Source organism: Spea bombifrons, chromosome 2 (genome assembly GCF_027358695.1).
Source record: "Spea bombifrons isolate aSpeBom1 chromosome 2, aSpeBom1.2.pri, whole genome shotgun sequence".
Classification (NCBI taxonomy): Eukaryota; Metazoa; Chordata; class Amphibia; order Anura; family Pelobatidae; genus Spea; species Spea bombifrons.
The window spans coordinates 59,929,918-59,950,486 of NC_071088.1; positions in this window are offsets into that span (position 1 = coordinate 59,929,918).

The following is a 20,569-nucleotide window of genomic DNA, read 5'->3' on the forward strand; positions in this document are numbered from 1 at the left end:
GGAAAGCGATATAGTCCAATGTAACCTGTAAGCAATACTGACTAACACAGAGCGGGACAAGCAAACGTTATTGAGGCAGGTTGCTGATATCCAGGCTGAGAGAGACAAAATGGCAGAGAGTCTGGAGAATGCCCAGACTTTGAATGTAAAGCTTCAATAAGTTGGGCTTGAACTGGATAAAGACAATAAATCCCTCAGGCATCAACTGGAACTATCAACCTTAGAGCTGAGAGAGGTGAAAGCAACCCTTGAGGAACAATGGGTTACTACAGTAGAAAAACACAGACTACTACAACTCCAGTTAGATGAACTGGGTCTACAGCTAGCTGAAGAGAGGGAGGCCAAGCTAGCTCTGCAGCAACAGATTAAGGTCCAGGAGGAAGAGGACACCATATCTGAAACGTTACATATTGTACAAGCAGCAGGAGAGCAGCCACAGTACAATACAAGATGTCTGGAGAAAAAGACTGTGATTAAGAATGCCATTAAATGTAAGCTTTATGGGTTAAGTGAAGGAGGGTCCATGCATGGTGCTAGGAGTACTGGCCAACTAGAATATCAACGTGGCAGTAAGCTACTCCAGGGAGCAGCTGGTCCCAGGTCCAGCAGAAGCCATACTTCAAAGGAGGAACCTTCTACATGTGACAGTAAGGTCCATCCTTTACATGCATCTAGGGTAAAAGGACATAAAAATGGGCTTGGTATTAAAAGGAGTGATGGTGAACAAGCTACTGGGAAACAGCTGGAAGATGGTGTGCACTTGGCTGTATCGCGTAGACCACGTAGGGTAAAACCTTTGGATGAGCAAGCTGCAATGGTGTCCATTTGTACAGAGAAGAGACGTGGCTGTGCAGTGTGTTTCCCATTCACTGATGGCTGCAGAAACCCGGAAGGGCAGACGGATACAAGGAGAACGTCTCCAATCCCGGGACACGTTTATGGTGTGTGGAAAGGAAAGCCTCCTGATGCCCACCTAAGAGGGACGTCATCAGCAGAGCTGCTTAGTCCCATGGTCGCTCGGCCCCATGGTTCTGAGCTGGTGGGGAGGATATGTTGCAGTGTAAACCCCAGGGGGATGCTTAGTGTGGCATTTGGGTACAGGTGCTATCCAGATCATAAATATGGGTCCCTGGGGTGGAGCAATTGTGACGTTTATGGCCCTCGTGCTACGGGGGTTGTCACAATGGAAACAAAATGTTTTTGTGGAAAAAAATTCCACGGAGGGACGACTCCCGCTCCCACCGCAGGACTCCGGCAAGGTAAGTAAGGATAGGGAGAGGGGGTAGATAGTGATAAGGGGGGGGGGCAGTGAGAAGGGGCAGAGGGGGGAAGGCAGTGAGAAGGGGCAGACGTGGTAGATAGTGAGAAGGGGCAGATTTTTTTCCTTTCTTTTTTTTGGGATGGGGGGCGCCAGAGGAGTAGTCCGCACAGGGCGCCAGAACACTTAAGGCCGGCTCTGTTAACGCGGTAACGGTACGCAGCAGCTTTGGCACCAGGATTTTAAAGGTCCGTGCAGGCAACTCTCTTGGTCGCCGGCAGTGGCCTCCTCTGCCATCAACCAATGAAGGGCAGCTACTCATCGCTGGTTGATGTCAGATGAGCCCACTGCCTTTAAAATCCTGGCGCTAAAACTTGGCCTGGGGCCCCACTACTGAAGTTAGAGGTCCATACGAGCAACCAATAGAGTCTTTATGATGGCAAAGGAGCCAGGAGTTAAAGGTTTGTGCGAGTGACTATATTGGTCGCCAGCAGGGGCCTCCTCTGGCATTAACCAATAAAGGACAGCTGCCCTTCACTGGTTTATATCAGAGGAGGCCCCTGCCCGCGGCCAATAGAGCCTCTCGTATGGACTCCTGACGGCGAAGGAGTATTGGTCGCCAGCAGGGAGCTCCTCAGCTGTCCTTCATTGGTTGATGTCAGACGAGCCCCCTGCCGAGTTGCTCGTACGGACTTTTAAAATCCTGACACTGAAACTCAGCCTGGGAAGACCGCTGGTCTCCCCACTCTAAGAGTGAAAGGTCCGTACGAGCGACCCTAATGCTCACCAGCAGGGGCCTCCTCTAACATCAACCAATGAAGGGCAGCTGAGCTTTTTGGTTTTTGTATATTTTTTTAAAGCTACAGGACATACTACATGACACGCCCATTAAAGGGTTAAATGGTCACTATAAAAACAGTTTAACTAACAAAAGATACATTTTCTCAAGTATGTTAGCCTTTTGCTTTTCTTGTGCATCTTCTTTTTGTGGGCCCCAACTCCCATCACCTTTATCATCAGCGAGAAAAGCCTCTCCTTGTCTTGTATCTGCCCCCCCCAACCTGTAAGAAATTATGACCCTCTTGCAGGGTTATTCTTTAGGGAATGTGTGATTAATTAAAGCAGAAAAATGTATATTGAAATTGAATTAGGTCACTACTACATGTTATAAAATATATATAACATACACAAAACACTTGATAATAATACAAAGCAAGAGGGATACTTAAGCATTAGAATGGTGAAGTAGTTCTTTCAATTTCTCTTTCGTTCTTGGGAAACCTCTCTCAACTCACAGCATTCTCACGGACGTTATCTTGCCCAGCTTCGTTCTGAGGCTCCTGACCCAGAACACTTCTGTTCACTGCGCTCTCCTTTCTTAGACTAATTATTGTAGGACCTAGTTATCCCGGAATCCCTTGTACCTCACAGAAAGTGATTCACCCACCCCTATTTCCAGACAGTTCCTGTATAACCCAGTTATGAAGGAGATAGATAGTCTATGTGAAACTGTTCAAGAGTAGGAATAGGTTTACTAAGAGAGATGTTAAGTGAGAGCAGAAGGCATTCTAAAAGGATAGCAATATGTATGATATAAAAAAGGCTCCCAGTTAGTCTTGTTTTGTTAATTGTGTAGAAAGTCTGGACAACATTCCTTCCATAGAATATATTTAATTTCTGGCAACTGTGAACCATTTCCAGGGCCTGTGCCAAATTTTAGCACATTTTTCATCATCCCCATATTCTGCTGTTTTCTAATATCAGTTATTTTTTCTTATATTATCATCACTAAAGTCATAAGCTATGTACAGTGGCAAGTCTGTGGAATGGGGGTCAGCAACCCCTTGCCACAAAAACGGAGGCAGGTCATCATGTTGGTCAATAACACTCTACACCTGACCCCATGTGACCTTGAGCGGCCCGTGCTTAAAAGTAAGGATGCAAACAAAGTGAGCTGATAGAGACACTGCGCTGGGTTGGGCCTAGGGCAGCACCCAACATAAATACATATCTGACCATGTTTTCTATTTATATATAGTGTTTGGACAAACTTTTGTCCACAGTTGACAGCAATGTGATTCACCATGGAGCCCCTAGAACAGTAGCGTATCTATAGGCGGATAAGTGGTGAGGCCGCCGTCTCTAGGTCAGTCTTCACGGCCACGCCGAGGCGGGTGCAAGATTCTGATCTCCCCATCCATCCCTGCTCATTGGGCGCCCCCATGGCCTACTACCTAGACCAGTGCTCGTGGTGCAGATATGATGTATATCAGCGCTCTGCATCAATTGACTGCACAAAGTGATTAGGGAGCACCAAAGCAGAGTGACAGACCTTGTGTTCCCATCACAGGATGGAAAAGGAGAGGAGAAAGGTAAGAGTTTGGGAGAAAGAAGAGTAAGAGATGGAGAGAAAGGGAGTAGAAGTTGGGGAGAAAAGGGTGCTGTAAAGGCAAGCGTGCCCCAGTATGTTTGTAAGGGCTATGTATTTGTGTGTATATGGGTAGTGCATATGTATGCGTATGGGCAGTATATGTGTGGGCAGATGTATGTAAGGCAGTGTTTGTATGTGTTTATAACCAGGTATGCGTACAGGTATGTTTGTAAGCTGGTGTGTGTAAGGGCAGTCTACTTGTGTGTGTGTGTGGGTAAGCATGTGTAAGGGCAGTGTATTCGTGTCAGGGTTTTGCAAGCACAGTGTATATGTATATGTGTGTATGGACAGATGTTTGTAAGGGCAGTGTATGTGTATATGCGTGTATATGGGCAATGCATATGTGTTTATGTGTGCGTATAGGCAGGCAACTGTAAGGGCAGTGTATGTGTGTGTAATGGCATCCACTGCACAACATCATAGTCTTGCCCGCCAGACTGAAAGCAGCTAGCCCTCCCCTGTTCTCCCTTACATGTAGACACATATACATACTTCTGTTTATTAATTCTCGCCTTACATCAGGTTTTGTTGTTTAGGTGGGAAGTAAGGGCCCCAGTGCATTGCCTTGCCCAGGGCCTACAATGTTGTTAAGAGGACCAGGACTTTATCCAGGTATGCTATCTATTCAGCAAGAACAACTTTCTCAGTAGTATTGGGGTACACACAAAGAATGTCTTTATTAATGCTAGTATCTGTTACTTTGAATTTACAAGATCCAAATATTATTTTTTTGTTCTTCTCTTTCCTGTACTGCCCATCTCAGTTCCTGAACAATCTTTTGCCTTTAGTCTTTGAAAATATACTAAAGGAGCTCTACCTACTCTGGTGAATTTTACACTTTTATAACCAAATACAGCATTGGAAACATATTTCCTTGTACTGTTAAATCCCAACCCTCCCAGCAATAAACGTCTCATTGTGAAAAAATTGTTTGTTTGTCATTTAAGGAACCTTTAACTGACGTGGCACAAAAGCAAGTACTGATCAGGTCATTGCCTTAAAAACTGTAAAAAGGCTTTCGAATACTTTCTGTGTTGTTCACATATGATTAAACCACAAGAGGAAATACCGTGTAATGGTATATCTGCTAAAGTTTATTGCTTTAGAGATAAATTACCGTCATTATAAATTTTATTGTAATTGCAATTACGTTACTTTTTCTGTTCTCTCGTTTAGGCCTATTTATATTAGAATAGACAGTCCAAATTAATTAATAATATCTCTAGGAAAGTTTGGAGTTTATGATGTTGTTTTGCTATAGATCTTTTTCCAATATTATACCTTTTCAAGTGTGTGTGGGTTTTTGTAGGAAGGTCCCAATTTGTGAGTACTGTATTTATATATAAGATAATAATAATATATGAGTAAAAAGAGATTCTGTTCAACTGAGATCCTCGTAGGTGTAGTATTTCCTCTAACATCCTCTATTAAGCCAGGCGCTTTACCAATAAAAAAAAGTGTTATAAAATGAATGCAGCAGTGAGAAGGTTAAATTAAAGAAATTACTTTTTAGGCTATGTTGTCTGTTTAAAAATGCCTGGGAGGTTTACAGTGACTGAGTTACTCAGCCCTTTAAATTCCTGGGTGATGTAATACCTTTTTCCCATAATCAAACATTCCGAGTGCAAACGGTTTGACCATAGTACAGTAAATTGGCGCTGAGTCAGTTAGTATTGCATAAAGTGTTTTCCTGGTAAATTTCAGCTGTGTAATTTAGGATGTAGGTATTATACAGCCAGCCAAATGTAACCTCCCTGTGTTAAGAAAGTTTGATTTCATAGTAACATGAATGTTTTTGTCAATCAAAATGCTATAAACTATTATATTTTTTAATTATTCATGAGCTTTACTTCATCATATTTTATGACTTCCTGGGATCAAGTTAACTATGAGTCATCACTATTTTTTAATAATTGAAATTTTTATTTCATGCTGAACTGCTACCTCTCCCATTTGCTGAACCCGGCTTAAAATCACTCAAGGGAGCCGGAGGTCTGTTAAAGACCTCCGATACCGCTCCCTTGCGAGCCTGCTCCTCCAGCGGCGGACATTACTGTCCGTCTCTGGAGGGGTGCCGGGTGCCGCAGGTTGGCACCCCCTGGAGTGTGGCGCCCTGTGCGGTCGCACACCCCAAAGGTCGGCCCTGCTCTAAGGGGCCGGCCTTAGGGGTCTGCGGCCGCACAGGGTTTAAATAAAAACATCGGGGGTTTTTTTCAACTTTATTTAACATCCTCCATGTTAAATAAAGTTAAAAAAACTTTATTTAACATCCCCCGTGTTTCCCCGAAAGTAAGACATATGTCTTACTTTCGGGGTACGGCTTATATTAGCTGACCCCTCTGAAACTCCCGATACGTCTTACAATCGGGGGTGTCTTACTATCGGGGAAACACGGTACATTGAGATCTTAGTCTGTATGAAATGCACAGACATGGTGCTGAAGTCATGCCTTATCCACCAAATATTAATATGATTTATTGATTCATATAACACCCAGTGGCATCTCCAGCTTTCATATTTGGGGGGGGGGCACATTGGGGGACAGGGACCAAAGCAGAGGGGCAATTATAAAACTCTACATATACACATATGTATGTGTGTGTTTGTGTGTGTATATATATATAAATACAGTGGATATAAAAAGTCTACACACCCCTGCCAGGTTCTTTGTAATTAATGCCAGAACTTTTATCCACCTTTAATGTGACCTATAACGTGAACAATTCAATTGCAAAACAAACTCAAATCATTGGGGGGGATTTACAATAACCTGGTTGCATAAGTGTGCACACCCTCTTATAACTGTAACAGGATGTGTTCAGAATTAACCAATCACATTCAAACTCATTGTAATGGTATGGTGAGGTAGGACCCCGGATGGCGGAGTGAGCCAGGCCAAACAGGAACCAGAAAGTCTGAGAACCAACCGGGTCAGACAGGTAATCAGGATAAGCCGAATCAGAATCCGGAGACGAGGTCAACAAGCCGAATCAATACCAGACGAGCAGGAATCAGGAGCCGAATCAGAGAGACAGGAACAAGGTCAACAAGCCAAGTCAAACCGGAGTCACAATCAAATGCACGAGCAAGTAGCAAAAATACACCAACCAAGGGTGACCCAGAAGAGGAAGTCCAGGTTTAAATGGGGAGAGGAGGAGGCGTGTCCTGCATGAAGAGATCACCCGAGGTTATAAAAGCATGTTACAAATGTAACGTGCAATATTACGTTTTGGTACCTGTTTGCCACATGGTCGGCCATGCGGTGAAGATGTCGACCGGGTAGCGGTGGTACTCGCTGCCCGGGAAGCCGTCTGAGGAGGAAGCGTCGCAGGATCAGCCATGGAGCGGGACCGGAGCGGCAGGTAAGTCCTTACACTCATGTTAAATAGAAGTCATTACACACCTGCCAGCATTTAAAGTGACTCTGATTAATCACAAATAAAGTTCAGCTGTTCTAGTAGGATTTACCTGACATTTGCTTAATTGCACCTCAGAGCGAAGGCCATGGTCCGCAGAGAGCTTCCAAAGCATCAGAGGGATCTTATTGTTGAAAGATATCAGTCAGGAGAAGGGTACAAAAGAATTTCCAAAGCATTAGATATAGCATGGAACACAGTGAAGACAGTCATCAAGTCGAGAAAATATGGCACAACAGAGACATTACCAAGAGCTGTACATCCCTCCAAAATTTATGAAAAGACGAGAAAAAAACTGGTTTTACTAGACTGTAGGATTACAACATTAAAGGAACTGCAGGAATTTCTTGCATGTACTGGCTGTGTGCTACATGTGACAACAATCTCCCGTATTCTTCATATGAATGGGCTATGGGGTAGGGTGGCAAGATGGAAGCCTTTTCTTACAAAGAAAAACATACAAGCCCGGCTGAAGTTTGCAAAAACAAACATCAAGTCCCCCAAATGCACTTGGGAACATGTGTTATGGTCTGATGAAACCAATGTTGAACTTTTTGGCCATAATTCCAAAAGGTATGTTTGGTGCAAAAACAACACTGCACAGCACCCAAAGAACACCATAACCACAGTGAAGCATGGTGGTGGCAGCATCATGCTTCGGGGCTGTTTTTTTTTTCCAGCTGAAACTGGGGCCTTAGGTTGGAGGGAATTATGAACAGTTCCAAATATCAGGCAATTTTGGCACAAGACCTTCAGGGGTCCGTTTAGGAAGATGAAGAGGAAGTTTACCTTTCAACGACCCAAAGCACACATCCAAATCCACAAAAGCACGGCTTTAACAGAAGAAGATTTTGGAATGACCCAGCCAGAGCCCAGACCTGAATCCAAATGAACATCTGTGGGGTGATTTGAAGAGGGCTGTGCACAGGAGATATCCTCACAATCTGACAGATTAGTAGCGCTTTTGCAAAGAAGAGTGGGCAAATATTGCCACGTCAAGAAGTACTCTGTGACAGAACCCTCCATCGCTGGGACCACTGGAGAGGCCTGACTGCCAGCCTCCTCCCTACTGACTATGGGCCCTGGGTTTGTAAAGACTTCTGTGGCTACCCCCAGCAGTATATCATGTCATCACTGGTTGAGGGGATTATCTCCGCCATTGTTTTAATTTAATATCAGACCCCTCCACCCCATGGTGCATTATTATGTTGTATAAATCAGTCCCCCCCCCTTTGTGATGTTAATCCCGTTACTGTCCCTGTTGTCTCTGGGAGGCAGATTAAGGGGGCGGTTTGTATCCCAATATCTTGTTTTATGTAAATGTGCATTTTGCTGGATATATTGGATATATCGTTTGGTTTTACCATACACTGAGTCTCAGCTAGTGACTGGGGGACCAGGGAAAGTGTGTTGTCCCAGGCTAAGGGAGCACAAGTAAGCGGAGGTAGTCGGTCGGACTAGCCAGCTCCGTGACAGACTCCTAGACAAATAGACTGATTGCTGTAATAAAATCAAAAGGTGCTTCAACAATGTATCAGTTTAAGGGTGTGCACACTTATGTGAGTTTTTTGGGGGGGTTCCCCCTCAAAGATTTCATTGTGTTTTGCAATTGAATTGTTCACGTTATAGGTCACATTAAAGGTGTTAAAAGTTCTGACATGATTTATCTTTCTCATTCTTTAACATCACAAAACCCCAGTATTTTACCAGGGGTGTGTCGACTTTTATGTCCACTGTATATATACATTAGACATGCATTTTTAACTACATAATATGTACTTATCTCTTTGAAGTAAAGACCGTGATTGAAATATGATTTCAAAATAACAGCTGAACTGGCAGTTATTTTTCATTCTTTATTATTACACCCTGCTGCCAATATATATTAATATTAGACCATACTGCCAATATATATTAATATTAGCCCTGCTGCCAAATAAATCTTAATATTAGCCCCTGCTACCAATGTATATTAATATTAGACCCTGCCACCAATATATACTAATATAAGACCCTGCTGACAAATTATATTAATATTAGACCCTGCTGCCAATATATATTAATATTAGACCCTGGTGACAATATATATATATATATATATTAGACCATGCTAACAATATATATAAATATTAGACCCTGTTGCCAATATATTTTATACTGAAAAGATTGGACCCTATGCAAGCACTTTCTTGGGCCCCCTCCAAGCTCCCTAGCATGGAATCATTCCCTCCGTTCCTGCACCAAAAAAATATTTCCCTACCATGACCTTCAGGGGTCCTCTCCCCCAAAATCCACCCCAGGGGCCCTTTTGTCCCTTCATTCACTAAGCCACACCTCTCTTTTATTTACTCCCTGTAGTCCAGGTATAGCTCAACTAAACAATACATGTAAACAGCACGTGCATGTATAGATCAACTGAATAAGACATAAAAACCCTGTATTTGCAGGTATACAGAAATAATGTATGGAAACATAGCATAGCAGATCAACAGCATAACACACAAACCCAGCTTTGCATGTGTAGATCAATTAAAAAACACATGTGAACTCAGCATTAAAGGTATAGATAAAAACCCCTAAATTAGACATATATCACAGGTTGCACACCCCAAAGCCAGCCGTGGCGTCCACATTGTCAACATAGAACCTGACCAGCACCCAAATTACACACATAGTGCCCCATTTGTCCCCAAATAGCCCAGCATTAGTCAACTTTGTCACACAAATCAATTACACATATTAATTAATCATAATTAATCACAAATCATTAAAACAATTCATCCACACATGAATTCATTCATTCTCTCGCTCATTCTCACTCTTTAGTTCAATATCTTAATTTCAATCTACCCTCTCCCCCCTTTTCTCACTATCTACCCCCTCTCCCCTTCTCATTATCTACCCCTCTTCTCTCTATCTACCACCCTGCCTTTGTAGTTCACTTACCTTGCAGAAGTCCTGTGGTGGGAGTGCAAGGCCTCTGCGTGAAATGCCGGCACCGTGACCAAGACAGAGACCTCACAAAAGAGAGTGAGGGGCGCCGATCGGTTGCTTAAAACTTATTCTTGAGCGACCACTTGGCGCCCCCTCTCTCCGCTGCATCAATAAATACTCCCTTGCGGCTGAAAAAAAAAGCTGAACTAAAGAATCCTGCAGAATCCTCCTAAATAAAGAATCAAAATATACCAGACATGTGTTTCCCCATAGCCATCCCTACAGTCTCCTCTGGGGAATATACTTGAAGTGCAGATTTAAACAGGTCACGCTGTAGCATGATTGGAAGGCATAGCCACACCCCTGGTTACTGATAGGCTTATCCAGACACTGGCAAAAAACTGAAAGAGAGTCACTTTTCAAACTCTACATAATGTTAATGTCCTCAACTAAGATAGATATACATTATACATGTCGCACGGCAATACAAAGTTAAGTTAGCTGTGTTCCCAGAACATCATTGATACATCCCACTCTCAATAATATACAGATCCACCACAAGGACAAGGGAACCTTGGGTCCTGTAACCTTATATTTACTTATGGTACATAGATCACCCAATTGCAACGTTCCTGGATCATTCCCTTCTCTATTTCTTCACAGTTTGTTTTGTCTACAAAGTTACAATAATCATGACATGAATCCTTACTGCTACTATTAACTATCACTGGTATACCAGCAATCACATCCCTGCTGCCATTGACAGCTTTAAGGACCTTGACAATAAATCTTCAGTCCCCACACAACAGGTGGACCAACCTTCCCTGCTGCATGATCGCTCCATGAGAACGATCAGGTTCTCATGGATCAGGTATTGCATCTTTAGTCCCCACCAAGTCACAATCAATGTTGGTGCTCCATAGAAGAGTTAATACATATAATAATATACAAAGAAATTCTTCGACAGCATGTACGAGAAAGTCAAACATGCCTCCAGGTACTCTTGCAGAGTCAATCAGGAGTGAGCTGTTCTGAGATGATCAGATGACTCCTGACCAATGGTAACAGTTGCCAGAGAGAGAGAGACATAGAAAGGGGGTCATCCAAGGTCATATGGGAAAAATAAAAAGCACATAAAAACACAAATTATTAATAAATATTTTATTTTTAATGCATTTTCTTTAGCTATTACTAATTGGTCACTGATTATTGTTCAGACTCAGAGTCTGTCAAAGGCCTCAACTTTTCATGCAGAAGTGATCTAATTTTTAACAAATTTTACAATATTGAATTTCATTAAAGCTTAAACTAATAAAATACTATGCTATCACAGATTAGGGACCCTTTTCGTTGATTTCACGATCAATTGCCAGTGACCTAATCTGTCCATCCCTATTACTAACACTCTACATAAACTGTAATTGAACCCTAACATCTAATTGTACCTCACACTAGCCACCCCAACCCTACCCCCTTAAGCTATCCCCTAACCTGACCTCTAGATATATTCACTAACTTGAAACAAAAACAAAATTGACCCCAAACCCAGGGAAGGAACTTTGGCAAAAATCATGCTATGTATGAAGCAAAAAAGGAAAGACTGCAATGATTCGCATTAATTTCCATGAAAATAAAATTGTGAAAGGGCGGAAGAAAAAAACTCAATATCTTGTGTTCCTTTTGCATTAGTGGTTGCGGTGGTCCACCTAGAAAGTGAGGTGTTTTTGATGTTGGGCAATGTGCTTTTAGAGAATACATTGTTTATATAAAAAAGGGAAAAGATATAAATACCTCCCTTTAAAATATTCAGATGTTCAAATACATATTCCTCAAAGAAAGAAAATACAAATAGAAACAACACATAGGGTAGTATTAGACTTGTGCATTCGTTTTCGTAAAATCTGATTTTTAACGGAAATTTCCTGTGTGGTGCGACAAAACTAATGAAAACAAATAGCAAAAGTGCCACGTGTAGCCGCCATTACAAGGCATTAGAGGACTGCATCGGGAGGTCTGCAAAAAATTTGCAGACGCGCGCGGTCTTGCTGGGGTTGTGGGCGGGAGCGGGCGGTCAGACACAGTACCTGCGGGTCCCGCAAGGCTGCCCTCGAGTTGCTCCCTCACAGGGTCTCTTCTCTTGCTCTGCCCAGGAACAAAACAGAGTCACGTGATGCGACGTCACTTCCCGTGACTCCGCCTTGTTCCTGGGCGGAGCAAGAGAAAAGACCCTGCGAGGGAGCAACTCAAGGGCAGCCTTGCGGGACTGCGCGGGAAATCTGCAGTTCAGGTAAGGAGGTGGGCTTGATTGGCCACAAATGTGTCGGGAGCGAGCGGGATTGTACACAAATGTGGCGGAAGCGGGCGTGAGCGGAACACCCACATTGCGGGAGCAGGCGGGATTGGGCAAAAAATCAGCGGGAGCGGGATTGAAAAAGCAGGTCCGCGCAGGGCTCTACAATTTGGGCACCATTATAAGCCTTTTGGTACTTCTTGAAGAGGTAAAGTGGGAGGGACTGTGTGTTGGAGGGTACATATCAATAACTAATAGGTAGAAGTAGCCAAAAAAATGGAAGTGGTCTCACTGATTTTTATGGCTGTGACTGATAAATCCAATACGCTGTGGGAGTTTTTTCCTTACTTTTTTCACTCTGGCCAATCAGCATTTACAAGAGAAGGGGACAAGCATTAGATATATATGGTAAGTGTCCTGGTGCCATCTAAATTTGTCAGTATGATGGGAGTTGGAGTGTGAGACAGTGACAGCTTAGCAGAAGACGAGATTGATGCTTATTACTCACCTATCATAATGCAAGTTAATTAATCTAGTTTATTTTAGTGCAGAAAATTTACTGTTGGGTGAATTGAACAAGCTATAGTGATTACTGTAGTGTATTTCAGGGACTGCAGCAGACATTTTGTTCCCTGTTATTGAGTAGAGTTTAGTTGATGAAGACAGTTGCCCATTTATGCTACTGTGATACCTACCATGTCTGCCGCGGTTCCTCGCCGGTCAGCCACTGGTGGGCGGCGCTCGCGCAGTGACGCACGCACGTCCTCTCAGTGTACCGTGCACGCGAGACTTACACAGAGGGACGTGCGCGTCGACACGGCACGCTCACGGCGGACGCATGAATGGCTGGGAAACTAAATTCATTTAGACGAAAATGAACGTGGCAAAAACTAAACAAACATTTTGTCCAAAGTGATTTTGCTCGCCATGCGCATGTTTCGTAAGTATAAGCTAAAGAATGCAAGTCACTATAGGAGAGGTTCTTACACTTTGCAGAGCAGACCCTGCTCTGTAAAATAGGCTCAAACACACCCTCTGGTGGCTGAATGTGAGATCTTCGGATACTTCAGTGATATAGGCAGCTATTCCTTTCTATGTAGATAGAGAAGAACAGAAGCGAGATAATGGATACAATGTATAGCTTTAACGTAAGCAATAAAACAATAAAATAACTGATCTTACACAGAGGTTCCACAGAGGGGTTCAGATTATAAGACCCCCCAAAATTTGAATATTAATTTAGGAAAAAAAGAAAACGCCTAAATGTAAGACTACCCTATAAGAAAAAAGTTTTACTACTAAATATTAATTCACATGTAAACTATTTTTCATATTTAATAAACACTATGAAAAATTCATTTTTTGTTTTTATTTCCTTTTATTTGCCAACCTGCCCCCAGTTATGCCTTATACCAGGGCTCGACAAATCCCAGGCGCCAGGTCGCCATGGCGACAGAGAATTTTGTCCTGGCGCCTAGGTTTTGTCAGCCTCTTACATCCAGAAAAAATTGTAGATGTAAGAGGCTGAGTCACCACACGGTGGCGCTGCAGCCACTGCGAGCCCGCCCCTTGAGCCTGAGATGACTCCCACGGAGTGAGCCTGTAGGCTGAAAACGCGGTTGCTGCAAAACCAGCAATCGCGTTTTCAGCTGCCACAGGCAGCTTCAGGGAAGGGGGTTGTGTGTTGATTGGGTCCCCACACAAGTGTGGGGACCTGACACAACACCCCCCAGCTGCCTGATCGCTCCATGAGAGCGACAGTGCAGCGTTAACCCCTTCAATGCCGCGATCGCGGCATTTAGGGGTTAATTCCCGTTTTGTACGGGGCTCTGCTGCTGGTGGTCTGCCTGGTTCCAGGCAGACCAGCAACATCAAAAACGAGCCCCCACAAGCCCTGTGATGACTCCTGTAGGCATGGAAGCCTACAGCAGTCATCAGAGACCCCCCCCCCCTGCAATGGCTGGTCTATAGACCAGCAATTTGAGTCCCAGCTGCCAGAGGCAGCTTCAGGGACAGGGGAGAGGGTTCTTTGGTCTCCACATGAGTGTGGAGACCAGCCCCAACACCCCCCTGCTGCCTGATCGCTCCCTGAGAGCGACAGTGCAGCGTTAACCCCTTCAATGCCACAATTGTGTATGACACATTCGTGGCATTGCAGGGGTTAACATTTGTCCCCACAAGCTTGTGGGGACTAAATATCAGTCAATGCTGTGCTCCAATGGAACATCAGCATTGAAAGGGTTAAAAAAAATAATTAAAAAAAAAAAAAACAGCACTGACCTGAAAGTCCAGGGTGCTTCCAGGTCAAATGCTGTGAGTTTAGTAAGTGGGCTGATGATGATCAGATCACTCCTGACCAACTGTTAGTTTAAAAAAATCCTGGCTCCTAACTTTTTTACCTGGCGCCTAGATTCACAACAAATTTGTCAAGCCCTGCCTTATACCCCTTTATATGCCACTCTGAACTCCCAGAAATGCCTTATACCACTTATATGCCACTTTGCCTCCAGAAATGCCTTATACCCCCTATATGCAACTCTGCCTCCCTGATATGCCTTATACCCACTATATGCCACTCTGCCTCCCTGATATTCTTTTTAACCCCCTATATGCCACTCTGCCTCCCTGATACTCATTTTAACTCCCTATATGCCACTCTGCCTCCCTGATATTCCTTTTAACCCCCTATATGCAACTCTGCCTCCCTGATATTCCTTTTAACCCACTGAATGCCACTCTGCCTCCCTGATATTCATTTTAACCCCCTATATGCCACATAGACGACAACCTCTGCTGCTACCCAACACTCCCACCATAGAAGCCCAGGCAGAAGTGCCTATAGCAGCGGAGGTTGTCTGCACGCATCACATAGACGTTCACTGGCTGCCAGAGGGGAGGACCCAGGTCCCCTGCAGCGCTGCGGGGGATCTGGATCTTAGTCTTATAGTAAGACCTCGATTTGAGGTCTGATTATAAGATGACCTCAAATATAAGACAAGGAGTATTTTTCAGAGCTCTGAAAAAAAACTTTGTCTTATATTCAAGCAAATACTGTACTTCAAGTTATTGCTGCTAAAGGTGGATTGAATTATAAATGTACTTATTTTACCTACGGTAATAAACAGGAATACATGTAGGTGCACTTCATTGGTTGATGGCAGAGGAGGCCCCTGCCGGCGGCCAATAGAGTTGCTCGTACGGACATTTAAAATCCTGGTGCCAAAGCTGCTGCATAGTGCATACCACGTTAACCCGTATTAACCCCTTCTACAAAAAAACAAAGAAAACAAACAAACACGAAGGATGTACACTAATATTTGCCCGAACCGAACACAGGAACGGGCGAATATTCGTGGAACGTGAAGATGTTTCCCCCCACGAAGACGAACACGAAGAGTTGTTACCAACACCTCCTAACAGTGAGCCTGTAAAGCCGGGGAATTTATGAACAGGGTAAAACAAGTAGTTGTACCAGAGCTCCAATATTTTTATTGGCTATCACTCAGCCTTTTTTGCAAGAGATGCTCACTATGGTTAGCCCTCATAATGCATAGTGATATCAGTGAGTTGAAATGATCAACTCTATTGAAAACTCCCTCTTTAGTAAATAGACCCCTAAAGCTGATTCTGAGGACGGCAAGGGTGCCAACGTGTATTTTAAAAAATGCAATCAAAATCCCTTAACTGGGTTGGCACAGGGTCCTATCTGTTCTAAATCATTCCCTATTATGTAACCATGCAGTAAAGGGCGGCAGCAGCTCGCATTGCAGCGAAGACACTTTCCACACTAGGTATGCTGTGTGCGAATATGGTGTTAGCATTAGTGTGTGTTCACATGTGGGTACATATGTTTCTGTATGGTGTTAGCATTAGTGTGTGTTAGCATTTGATGTTAGCGTGTGTGTGTGTGTGGCTGTTAGTGTGAGTATCAACATGTGGTATCAGAGTATGTGCAAGTCTTGGGTGAACTTGAGGATGTCAGAGCAGACAGGATCGTGGGTCAGGAACAATCAAGGTCAAGCCGACATCAATCAAAAACACCAAGGCTGAGAGACAAACTACAACCAGCCAAACATAACATATTAGGTCAGCCAAGAATCAATCCAATCCAAAGCACAAAAACAAAGGATAATCCAGGAGCATAAAACAATGTCAATCATGACCTGTTCCTAACTTCTAACTGGCCAGAGGTAAGATGGAGCCTAGCCAAGTTGTCAAAAGAAGACCAAGAGCCATTCAACCTGGTGGAGGATCTTGCAAGCAGAAGGTTGCCGGTTCAGGTCCTGTGGCTACGTGCACTATGATCTAAAAATTAGTATTGCCCCACAGAAAATTGAATGGTTCGGAGGTATGCAAATTATCAGGGACCTTGATCATCAGCGTATTTGTAAAGATTTGTGCAAGTCATTGGTACTTAGTGAACACTTACACAAATGTCCTTCACAAAGTCTGTGGCTGCCTTCTAGTGCTTCCACCTACATAGCTTCCATCATTAAGTAATTGCAGGGCTTCAAGTGCATAGTGCCTCAAAAGATAACATAAAGGTTTTATAGTAGCCCAAAGATATCAGGATGCAATATGTTAATGTATGTAGAAGAACGTAGCACAAACTAAACAGTTGCAACATTAAGTAGCCATGGACTGCAGATAAACTCCTCCTTTTTTGTCCAATGGAGTGACAAAAAAGTTCTACTTTCTACCCTGGAGGTGGCGGCATACAACAGGCTAAGTACAGGTAACTTGGTTAATCTGTAGAAAGCTGTTTTTAGACAATTTACTCAAGACCTGTGCAAGCTTGCTTAGAGGCATCAATAAATAAGAAAAAAGGAATATCACCAATGTTTTAGGCCCCACATAGACCTTTATCAGACTGATTTATCGCGATAGCAAAGTAAGCACAAAACAATTTTAAAGCTTTAGTTTTTATTAAATATGTTGAAAAATACGTTTCTAATTCTATGTTTTAAATATTCCAATACTTCTAAGGTATTCATAGAAGAACATTTTAACTTTTTGTGTTTGAGTTACTAAAACAGAAGTTTGCGGGTAAACTGGAAGTTTCAAAAATAAAAAGTCAGAACTACACACCTATGTAAACATAACTACAAGGGTGCTCATTCACACACTGACATACACAACCAAACACACACAAATATACCCAGATACTCAAACTAACACACCCAAACACAGACATATTAACATATCCAAAGACACATGGTTACATGCTCACATCCCCACACTAACTTACCCAGGCAGACACACATGTATATCCAGGAAGACACACATGTATACCCAGGCAGATACACTTACATACCTAGGCAGACACTAACATACATAACCAGACAGGCACTAACATACAGACACACTAAAATACTCAAGCAGAGACTCACTAAGATACGCAGACACACACACACACACCCTGGGAGACACACAAATACATACCCAGGCAGACGCTAACATACATACCCAGACAAACGGTAACATATAGACACACACACGCTAACATACCCAGGCAGACACACACATACCCAGACAAGCAGACACATTTTTTATATATAATTTTTCATATAAATACATTTTCTGGCATTTGTACAGTATATACATTATCGAGGGCTACAATAATACCCTATAGACATCTTGGTCTTCTAGAAAAGGGGGACATCAAGAGAGTAGAATGTCAGTAGTACGTGTCAGAAATTCCTCTACATATGAAACCATCAGTCTTCCTTAGAACATGTGACCTAAGGCTGAGTTTATCCATAAGATAATTCCCATTAGAGAAGCTCTCCCTCAGTTACCCTGAAATGTTGATAGTTACCAACCTACTAAAACAAGCTTGGTTGCCTCTTGAGATTTTCGCCTTATTGTGCATGTTGTGTTTTAATTGGTATTTGCAATTAAAAATGTTCTGTATGTAGTCTTGGCAACTATGCCCTTGGTAGCTTTACTATAGGAAAAGTCTGTACCTTTACCCTGGGGCATGTAAGCCTATTCAGTGAATATGTATCTCACATATCTTAAGTAATGGACCAGGGCAAGCCTTTAATAACCAGTGTTTGGGACAATTTCCTCTTTTGTGTTTGCTTTGATTGTCAATAAAACTTAATATTGTATACCCTCATAAAACAGTACATCTGAGAAAAAAATATCATCCTGTTTCTTTTTAAAGTCCATGTTGTCTTAGTGTAGTGTGTTGTCCACAGAGCTTATGTAGACTGGTAGGAAACCGTGAATAGTTTCTTATTGTGTTCTCTGTCTAAGTTTACCTATATATACACCGTAAATGTTAAAGGGACAGTATATAATTGTACTTTGTGAAAACTTTGATATGCATTTTTTGGGAAAATTTTTGTATTTATTTTAAACAATAACATACTATGGGAGATAATGACTTTAGATACAGACCTCAGTCCTGTCACCTGTCAGTCATATTTATAGAAATTGAATTGGCAGTCATCTATCTAGCAATTGTGTTGCTTACCAAATATATATATTGTTTATATATATTGTTTAACCTCACTATCAAGAGTGTTAATAAAATGCTCCCATTTTATCTAAAAAGTATGTCTTTGTTTCATTAATTAATGTGTTCTCCAACCAATACATTTGAAAAACATGAAACTATTTGGCCCTAAATAAATCTTATAATACTCTGCACGGTATCCAGCATGTAGCCCATGGAGCCAGCGTACCTATGTGAAAGGGGCCTTGACTGGGTGAGGAGGTGGGCTTAGGAAAATGGGGTTAATGTATACAAAAACAAAAACTGTCTGCGCTTCTCAACCTAATAAAGTTGGCAACAAATATATAAACATAATATAAATGAGAGGTTTTGGTTATATGAATTGGCCAAAGCATAATTAAGCTCACCCGCCACGTCAAGACACACTCTCAATAGGGTGAGAACCTACTCTCACCTCCTACATAGTGGGCACACAAAGCAGTTTATACTGCTACCAAAATCTTATTAATGTGTTGGGGAGGTGCAATTAAAACTCCTTCCAATTAATCCATGGACAGCAAGCTGCAACCAGACTGATGAGGAGCTAACAACATCAAATATGTGGACAGGGAAAAGAAAAAATGTCGGTGCGCTTAGCTCGTCTCAAATAATACAAATGTGTAATACTAGGCCTACCAAACAGGTGTAAGTATGCTGCAAATACAGTGTATTGGCTGTACAATGTATACAGCCAATACACTAGCTTAGCGTACCAACATTTTTTCTTTCCCCTAATGGGGTTAAGAGACATTGGTTTAGGGACTTTGGAAGGTCCTGTATAAATAGGTCCCTCAATTTTAGGACTGCCACTTTTAATTAGTTTTTCTTATCTGAATTACCCACCCTCCATCCCTGTTATTAGAAGGATAATTGAGGTTCTTCTTGTCAGTATCACAGTGGCGGGGCTGGTCAGTGTAAGGTAGGGTGGAAGATTGGTTGGTTAATAGGAAATAGTGTGTTTCTGGTTTGGTTGGTGTTGGTGGTTTAGAGCTGGTCGGTGGCTCAGAACCTGGTGTGGGAAAGGTGCATCTCGGTATGCCCTTTCCCAATTGGTTTTGGTGTTGGGGTTATATGCATGGGAAGGTGGTGTCATTGTCAGGGGGATGATTGGAAAACAATGGGGGAATGTATGCACTGTATTAGTGTGGTGTCAGTTCTGACAATTACTTTATTGTCTTAATAATTGATTGTGTTTGTTTCCCATACATATTGAAATCTGTGGCTATTTTTTATCCAAAACAGTTTTTGTCCGTGTGTTTATTTGGGGGTTAAGGTATTGGTTATCTGTGGCCCACGAAATAGACAATTCCTTAGTCATGTCCCAGGGCCTTCCCTCTGTTAAGGGAAGCAGTCACCCCTTAACCTCATCTTCTGTTATATGAGCATTTTATATATTCTCCGATCATGAATAAGTCTGGGAGATTTTGCCTCTTGAAAAAGCTGAATACCCCACTTTCTATAATCTTCCGGATGGCCAAATCTGTGAAGTAATGAGTGAAAATGTAATTTATGCCAGCTGTGTCAGTCACCACTGTTCCATCTGAATGCTGCAGGTGCGTTGGTGACATTTCTTTGATCTGGCAATAGCAGCCATCAGTTTTTCAGGCTTATTGTCCCAATTAAATAATGTACTCTTATTATACTCTAATTAAGATTGGGCATGCTCAGATTGGTAAAAGAAAAAACGTCGGTGCGCTAAGCTAGTCTCAGGCTCAAATAATACAAATGTATAATATGA